Raw genomic sequence first — 8,168 nt, 5'->3', positions numbered from 1 at the left:
TGGAAAAACCGTAGCCTTGACTAGATGGACCTTTATTGGCAAAGTAATGTCTCTGCTTTTCAATATGCTATCTAGGTTGGTCATAATTTTCCTTCCAAAGAGTAAGCGTCTTTTAATTTCATGGCTGCAATCACCATCTGTAGTGATTTTGGAGCCCCCAAAAATAAACTCTGAGACTGTTTCCACTGTTTCCAATTCTTGAATCTAGATAAAGGCAATTACTTTCTTAATATGATATTTTATAAAATAATATATATTTGTAGTGAATAATAATTACAAAATAACTATCACTTGCCTATAATTTAATTGAGCAAGAACAAATAAGGTATAATGGACAGAGTGCTCATGCAGAACCAAGAAACTGAGTCTATGTAGCTTTCTCTATTTATTGCTTGTAGAAGACCTTTTCTTCTCCCTGGGCTACTGTTTCTCCATTCACCAAATAACGACAATACCTCTATGTGTAGTTCTGAAATCAATTTGAATATTAAACAAGGTCATATTTGCCAAATTGGTTGAAAGTTAAAAGCATGTGCTAGCTTAAGGAAACATCTTTATATAGGCTACTAGTCTTCATAAGCATATTAGTGTTCAGATTTGACTATTCTTGCTTTGGGGCTAAATTCGTTAAATGACTCAAAACAGATTCAGTACCATTTCTAATCATTTGTACTCCATTAATTGTGGATCCTGCTGATTATTTATATTTCTTTATCTTTCTACTGCTAAGACATTTATTTCATAAAATGTAAAGAAAAAGCCTCAAATCTTGCTATATATAGCTCAGAATTGTCTCCTTAACTCTGAACCTCAAAATGTGTATATCTCATAGATTTCTCAGAAAAACTTGTCAAAACTGAAATTTATAAACTTTTCTTTCAAATATTCTCTATCCCTCTTAGGTAAGAAAAAGCCTAATTATCCTCCTACCAGGTTCTTAGAAACATGACTTTCAACTCTGAACTCTCTTTTTGATTGTTACTCATATCTGTTTGATTCCCTAGTGGCTAGCACTGTGAATCCCCTCAATACTGCCCCAGTCCACCTGCTTATCTTATCCTTCATGTCAGAATTTTAGTTTTGAGCTCATCGTATCTTGGCAATTTTTTCCTACAAACTCCAATAACATTTCTAATCCATTCTCCATTTTACCACCAGAGCTCTTTAAACTACCAGTTTGGCTTTATTGACATTTCTCGTTTTTTCAACTTTACTTCTGGTTTCAGGTTTAGACGTGGGCAATTGCATGTAGTATCCTCCTGTTTGCCCTGTGGCACTAATATAGTCTCTACATTTGTGTTTTCTGCAAGTCACTTATTTCCTGCAGTTAAAAAAAAGAATAGTGGCCCTTTTGGGGATGCCTGTTAGCCTCATATGGGTACAACCAAAAAATTAAGATGATATTAATGAAAGCTGGGGGATCCTCAGTCAATGGGTGAGCAAGTATATAAACAGCTGATGATAAAAGATAAATTCACATTTAAACACACACACACACACACATATGTGTATGTGCAATAATTCCTCAGGTCAACCAGTAGGAGCAGAACATTCAGTGGTCACCTTGCATAAAGTTTTGTGATACTGCAGCAATATTCCTCACAGTGATATTTTCCATTTTTAAAAAATCTATACACAGCATTCAGCAGATGCTCTTTTGGGAGATGACCCAAGCTCTCCACTTTTCTCTGTCTTCTAATGCCTAAAGTATGACTATAAATAAGGGTAATTTTAAAACATTATATATTTTTTATAATATATATTGTTTTATTTATTTATTTCTTTTCTTGTACTGTTTTTATTTGGGCTGTCATGTTAACTTGTTAAAATAAATCAGGTAGCTTTCTCTTTTCTAAAATTCTTTTTCTTCACAGTTTTCATTCTCCCTTTCTTCTTTCCTTTCTTCCTTTCCTCCTTCCTTTCTCCCTCCTTCCCTTTCTCTCTCCCTCTTTCTTTCTTTTGTTCAACATCCATTGCTTCTTAATCCTTTCTAGGATACACACACTATTTACAGATTTTTCCAATGTTTCTTCTTTTCCTGATTATTAAGCTCCTTGAAATTGTTAGGCATGGATCTTTTTTACACGTCCTGCTTGGTTTGTGACTCTCTCAATCTGACCATGTTTGTCATTCATTCTGGGAAATTTTCTATTATTTCTTTGCTTATTTTTTCTACCTCTAATCCTCAATTTTTCTTTATCTGAAACTCTTGTTTTGAGTATCAAAGTTTTGTTTTAGCACTTTAAAATAATTATACGTTCTATAAACCACTATTTTCCTGTTCTCACTGAATGCTTTATTATCTCAAAAATCTGTATTCCTCATTTTGTTTCAGTAAATTCTGTTTAGAAACAAAAGTTTAGAAAATCCATCACAAACCTCTCATAAGGCAATCAGAACAGTGTCTACAATAAAATAAATAATAACAATACAAGGAGCAATCATAAATGAATATTTCCCAAATTATCTTGCCACAAAAATGTTCCCTTTCTAAGGGAATATTTCAAATATTCCCTTTCTTTGGGAATATTTCTCTTTCCTTTTCTATAGTGAATTATTTGCCTATTGAAAAATTCAACTTATAGATGCAGAGTACAGTCTGGAAGGCAGATAACATTAGGAAGATGAATGACTATAATCTTTTTTCTCTCTACTTTAAATCATTTGAAAGCAAAATGTAGTGCATCAGTTTAGAGATATAAGCCAAAAATGACCTCTGAAATTTACTTTCTTGCATAGGAGAATTGCCTATGAAGTTAACTTACTAGTTTGGTTTAAAATCATAAGATAAAACTTAGAAAAGTGAGTTTTAGCATTGGCTTGTGGCATTTAAGTTATTTCCTTAATTCAAAGCCAACAACCCATTCAGCACATTAAACTAATTGGTTTTCCCCCAATGCACCTACATAAATCTTCTATATAGTTTCTCATTAACTTTAAAAATAGAAATCTGATTTGTAGGTTAAATGAATTCAATTCTGATTTTAATATTATAATGTTTGTTTTATGGTACATACTGTATAAAAATAGCATATTTTTCTATATGTCTGGAAGTGTTTCTGTCTCTAACCAAAGATGCTCATAAGAATGGCATTGAAGTGTACACTCCAATGTATAATTAGTGGCACTAATATAGCCTCTACATTTGTGTTTTCTGCAAGTCACTTATTTCAGAATGATATGTTTTATTGTCTCATGTGAATAATTGAAAGACAACTTGTGAAAAAATAAAGAAAAATGGAACCAGGAAAATCATAAAGGAAAACAACTACAAGTCTAAAGCTACCCTATCTAAAGTCTCCTTACTTTTATATTTCCTGTTAAGTTGGTATAATAATTTTCTTTATTGTTTATATCCATTTGAATTGGAGTTTCCATTACATGCAGCCAAATCTGTTCTATACACAAAGAGAAGTCTGTGGTTTGACACATCTTATTAGATATTCTGATACATTTGTCTATTCATGACTCTTTATTATCTTAATCTAGTCTATATAAAATGTTTTCTATAATTTCTATATTTGTATAACTAAGAATTCAACTTCGGCTTGTGCAGCATTACTGGTTGGGGCAAAGACTTGGATTACTGTGATACTGAATGGCATGCCTAGTAAACAAACAGAGATCATTCTTTTGTTTTTGAGATTGCACCCAAGTACTGCATTTCTAACTCTTTTGTTGACTATGAAAGTGCTGCATTCAATATGCCAGCAAATTTGGAAAACACAGCAGTGACCACAGGACTGAAAAAGGTCAGCTTTCATTCCAATGCCAAAGAATGTTCAAACTACCACACAACTGCACTCATCTCACATGCTAGCAAACTAATGCTCAAAACTCTCCAAGCCAGGCTTCAGCAATATGTGAACCATGAATTTCCAGATGTTCAAGCTGGATTTAGAAAAGGCAGAGGAACCAGAGATCAAATTACCACCATCAGATAGAAAAAGCAAGAGAGTTCCAGAAAAGCATCTAATTCTTATTTATTGACTACACCAAAGCCGTTGACTGTGTGGATTGCAACCAACTGTGGAAAATCTTAAAGATGGGAATACCAGACCACCTTACCTGCCTCCTGAGAAATCTGTATGCAGGTCAAGAAACAACAGTAACAACTGGACATGGAACAACAGACTGGCTCCAAATAGGACAAGGAGTACGTCAAGGCTGTATATTGTCACCCTGCTTATTTAACTTATGTGCAAAGAACATCATGTGAAATACTGGACTGGATGAAGCACAAGCTGGAATCAAGATTGCCAGGAGAAATATCAATAACCTCAGATATGCAGATGACACCACCCTTATGACAGAAAGTGAAGAGGAACTAAAAAGCCTCTTGATGAAATTGAAAGAGGAGAGTGAAAAAGTTGGCTTAAAACAACATTCAGCAAACTAAGATCATGGTATCCGGTCGCATCACTCCATGGCAAATAGATGGAGAAACAGTGGAAACAGTGAGAGACTTTATTATTTTGGGCTCCCAAATCACTGCAGATGGTGACTGCAGACCTGAAATTAAAAGATACTTGCTCCTTGGAAGACAAGCTAGGACCAACCTAGACAGAATATTAAAGAGCAGAGAGATTAGTTTGCTGACAAAAGTCCATCTAGTCAAAGCTATGGTTTTTCCAGTAGTCATGTATGGATGTGAGAGTTGGACCATAAAGAAAGCTGAGTGCTGAAGAATTGTTGCTTTTGAACTGTGGTGTTGGAGAAGACTCTTGAGAGCCCCTTGGACTGCAAGGAGATCCAACCAGTCAATTCTAAAGGAAATCAATCTTGAATATTCATTGTAAGGACTGATGTTGCAGCTCCAATACTTTGGCTATCTGAAGTGAAGATCTGACTCATTCGAAAAGACCCTGATGCTGGGAAAGATTGAAGGCAGGAGGAGAAGGGGATGGCAGAGAATGAGATGGTTGGATGGCGTCACTGACTGGATGGAGATGAGTTTGAGCAAGCTCTGGGAGTTGATGATGGACAGCGAGGCCTGGCATGCTGTAGTTGTTGGGTTGCAAATAGTCGGAGATGACTGAGAAACTGAACTGAACTTAACTAAGAATTTGTCAACCTCAGCAAAACTTATGTTTATATGAAATACAAATATCAATAATTGTCTATGTTCACACACACACATATTAGTCTCTGGACCTAACAACAGTGAAAAATGTCTAGATACAGTATCAAATGTCCCTTGGATGGAGGGAGAGTAAAGTCACCCTAGTTGTAAGCCAGTGAGCTGAGAATATACTGATTCTGCTATAGATAAGATTATAAATCTAATGCAATACCACTTATTGAGTTTTTACTATATGCCTCTTCTTAATCCAGAGGCTACTGTTATATAAGTAAAAACGACATGGTCCCTGGCCTTTAAGATCTATCTATACAGGGATACAGTTTTCATTTTATCCTCAAAATAACTCACTTTGTCCTTCTGCCAACCATTTAGAAACCTGAAACAATGCTGCTCTCTTCCTAACAATAAGAGAAAACTGGATAGTGTACATAGTTATATTTTTCTTGAAAACACCAAAATCTAAGATCATAGAGAAAGCTAGCTTGAAGCACTAGGAAAGATGTGGCATGAGCACAGTTCACCTGTGGCAGTGTAGACAAAGCTTACAACGGGTAAGAAGAACCTCACTACAATTTTAACATAGCGCTAGTCTGAGTGAAGGCTGGCATGTAAACACAGAACACTGGGAACAGCTGATACTTGCATGCTCAACTTCACAACCTCCCTGGATGTGCATGAGCAATATCGGGGGCAGGATAAACAGCAGAGACATTCTTCCTTAGTAGTTCAGCTTGAAGAAGTGAAGCTGCCATAGCTACAAGGAAAGCACAGAACCACCCAGTCCATTCTTCCCCAAAGAGCTAAAGGCGGAAGCCACTAACGGATGAATCAAGACAATTAAAATTCTTCTGTCACTGTGGAAAGAAAGAATAAACTCAGAAAGACTCACCCCTAAGAACCAAAGATGTACTACCTACTTAAAAATGAGGCTGAACCAGGAAAAGAAATAACACTTCTGGTCGCTTATGCTTAGGTCAGTGAATGAAAGCAACCACAATGTATCTACTGGGGGATGGTAAAGAAAATGCAGAGACCTTCTCTGATATGCAGGAACGTAGGGAAGGCCTAAAACTGAGGTAGAACTAGAACATTGAGGAGAACCCACTGATAAACCAACTAAAAGGCTTAGTACAGGTAATACCTGGAGGAGGAAATGGCAACACACTCAGTATCTTTGCTTGGAATCCCATGGGCAGAGGAGCCTAGTGGACTACAGTCCATGGGGTCACAAAGAGCCGGGCATGACTGAAAGACTGAGCATGCACAGATAATACTGTAAAGATGTGAAGCTGGTGGTGTGACAGAACTATCTATGATGAAAATAATGCCCAAATTGTGCATAGTTCCTGACTACAGTGGCTGATCTCCCCCACTAAAGGCCTAGCAGAAAAAAAAACAGGCATGTCTGTTTCTAGTCACAATACTCTTTCCCTGAGTCTCTGTTGTTCTACACATTATGTATGACATGAAATTAAAAATTATGAGATATGCAAAGGAGTAAGATCATAAAAATAAATAAGAAACAAAGTATTCAACAGAAGACTAAGAAATTACTTAGATGTTGAAATTATAAATTAAGGAAAAAGCCCTCAAATTATTATGTTAATAGAAGAGGTGGATGACATGTATGAACACTTAAGGTATTTCAGCAAAGTGGAAAAACACAAGAATGAATCAAATACTAAAGTTAAATAGAGTTAAGTGAGAGAGATGAAGTATGATGCTGATGGACTCAACACAGGTAAGAAAAGAACTAATGAAATTTTAATTAGGTCAATAATGATTATGAAGAGGAACTAAAAGGCCTCTTGATGAAAGTGAAAGAGGAGAGGGAAAAAGTTGGCTTAAAGCTCAACATTCAGAAAATGAAGATCATGGCATCTGGTCCCATCACTTCATGGGAAATAGATGGGGAAACAGTGGAAACAGTGTCAGACTTTATTTTGGGGGGCTCCAAAATCACTGCAGATGGTGATTGCAGCCATGAAATTAAAAGATGCTTACTCCTCGGAAGAAAAGTTATGACCAACCTAGACCGCGTATTAAAAAGCAGAGACGTTACTTTGCCGACTAAGGTCCATCTAGTCAAGGCTATGGTTTTTCCTGTGGTCATGTATGGATGTGAGAGTAGGACTGTGAAGAAGGCTGAGCGCCGAAGAATTGATGCTTTTGAAATGTGGTGTTGGAGAAAACTCTTGAGAGTCCCTTGGACTGCAAGGAGATCCAACCAGTCCATTCTGAAGGAGATCAGCCCTGGGATTTCTTTGGAAGGAATGATGCTAAAGCTGAAGCTCCAGTACTTTGGCCACGTCATGCGAAGAGTTGACTCATTGGAAAAGACTCTGACGTTGGGAGGGATTGGGGGCAGGAGGAGAAGGGGATGAAAGAGGATGAGATGGCTGGATGGCATCACTGACTCGATGGACGTGAGTCTGAGTGAACTCTGTGAGATGGTGATGGACAGAGAGGCCTGATGTGCTGCGATTCATGGGGTCACAAAGAGTCGGACACGACTGAGCGACTGAACTGAACTGAACTGAGAGCAGAACATTGTGAGATATAGAGTAATATAAAATGTGAACATAAGTTTAATTGGAATAAATAAATAAATAAAACCCCTGTTTCCTCAGGTGGAAACACCACAAGGGAAGCAAGTCTGCAGGGTGGACAGAAATCCGGCGATGTGGGGACAGTATAGACACAAGAGGACAAAAGAAAGATTTGAAAACTGGTGCACTGGGATGACCCAGAGAGATGATATGGGGAGGGTGGTGGGAGGGGGGTTCAGGGTTGGGAACTCATGTACACCTGTGGTGGATTCATGTCAATGTATGGCAAAACCAATACAGTATTGTAAAGTAAAAAAATAAAATTTAAATTAAAAAAAAAGAAAACGTATGGCTAAGGATTTCCATAAATATTGAACCCATATTAAACCTAAATTGCATGCTCAGAGAATTTCAAACAGTGAAAATCAAAACCAAACAAACAGAAGAAAACAAAAGAAACCCATACATAGACACAACATACTCGAACTGATTAAAGTAGTAGTGAGATTTAATTGAAAATATTTAGTACAATACAG

Source organism: Budorcas taxicolor, chromosome 7 (assembly GCF_023091745.1).
Source record: "Budorcas taxicolor isolate Tak-1 chromosome 7, Takin1.1, whole genome shotgun sequence".
In the NCBI taxonomy this organism is placed as follows: Eukaryota; Metazoa; Chordata; class Mammalia; order Artiodactyla; family Bovidae; genus Budorcas; species Budorcas taxicolor.
Note: the sequence above shows the minus strand (reverse complement) of the source record.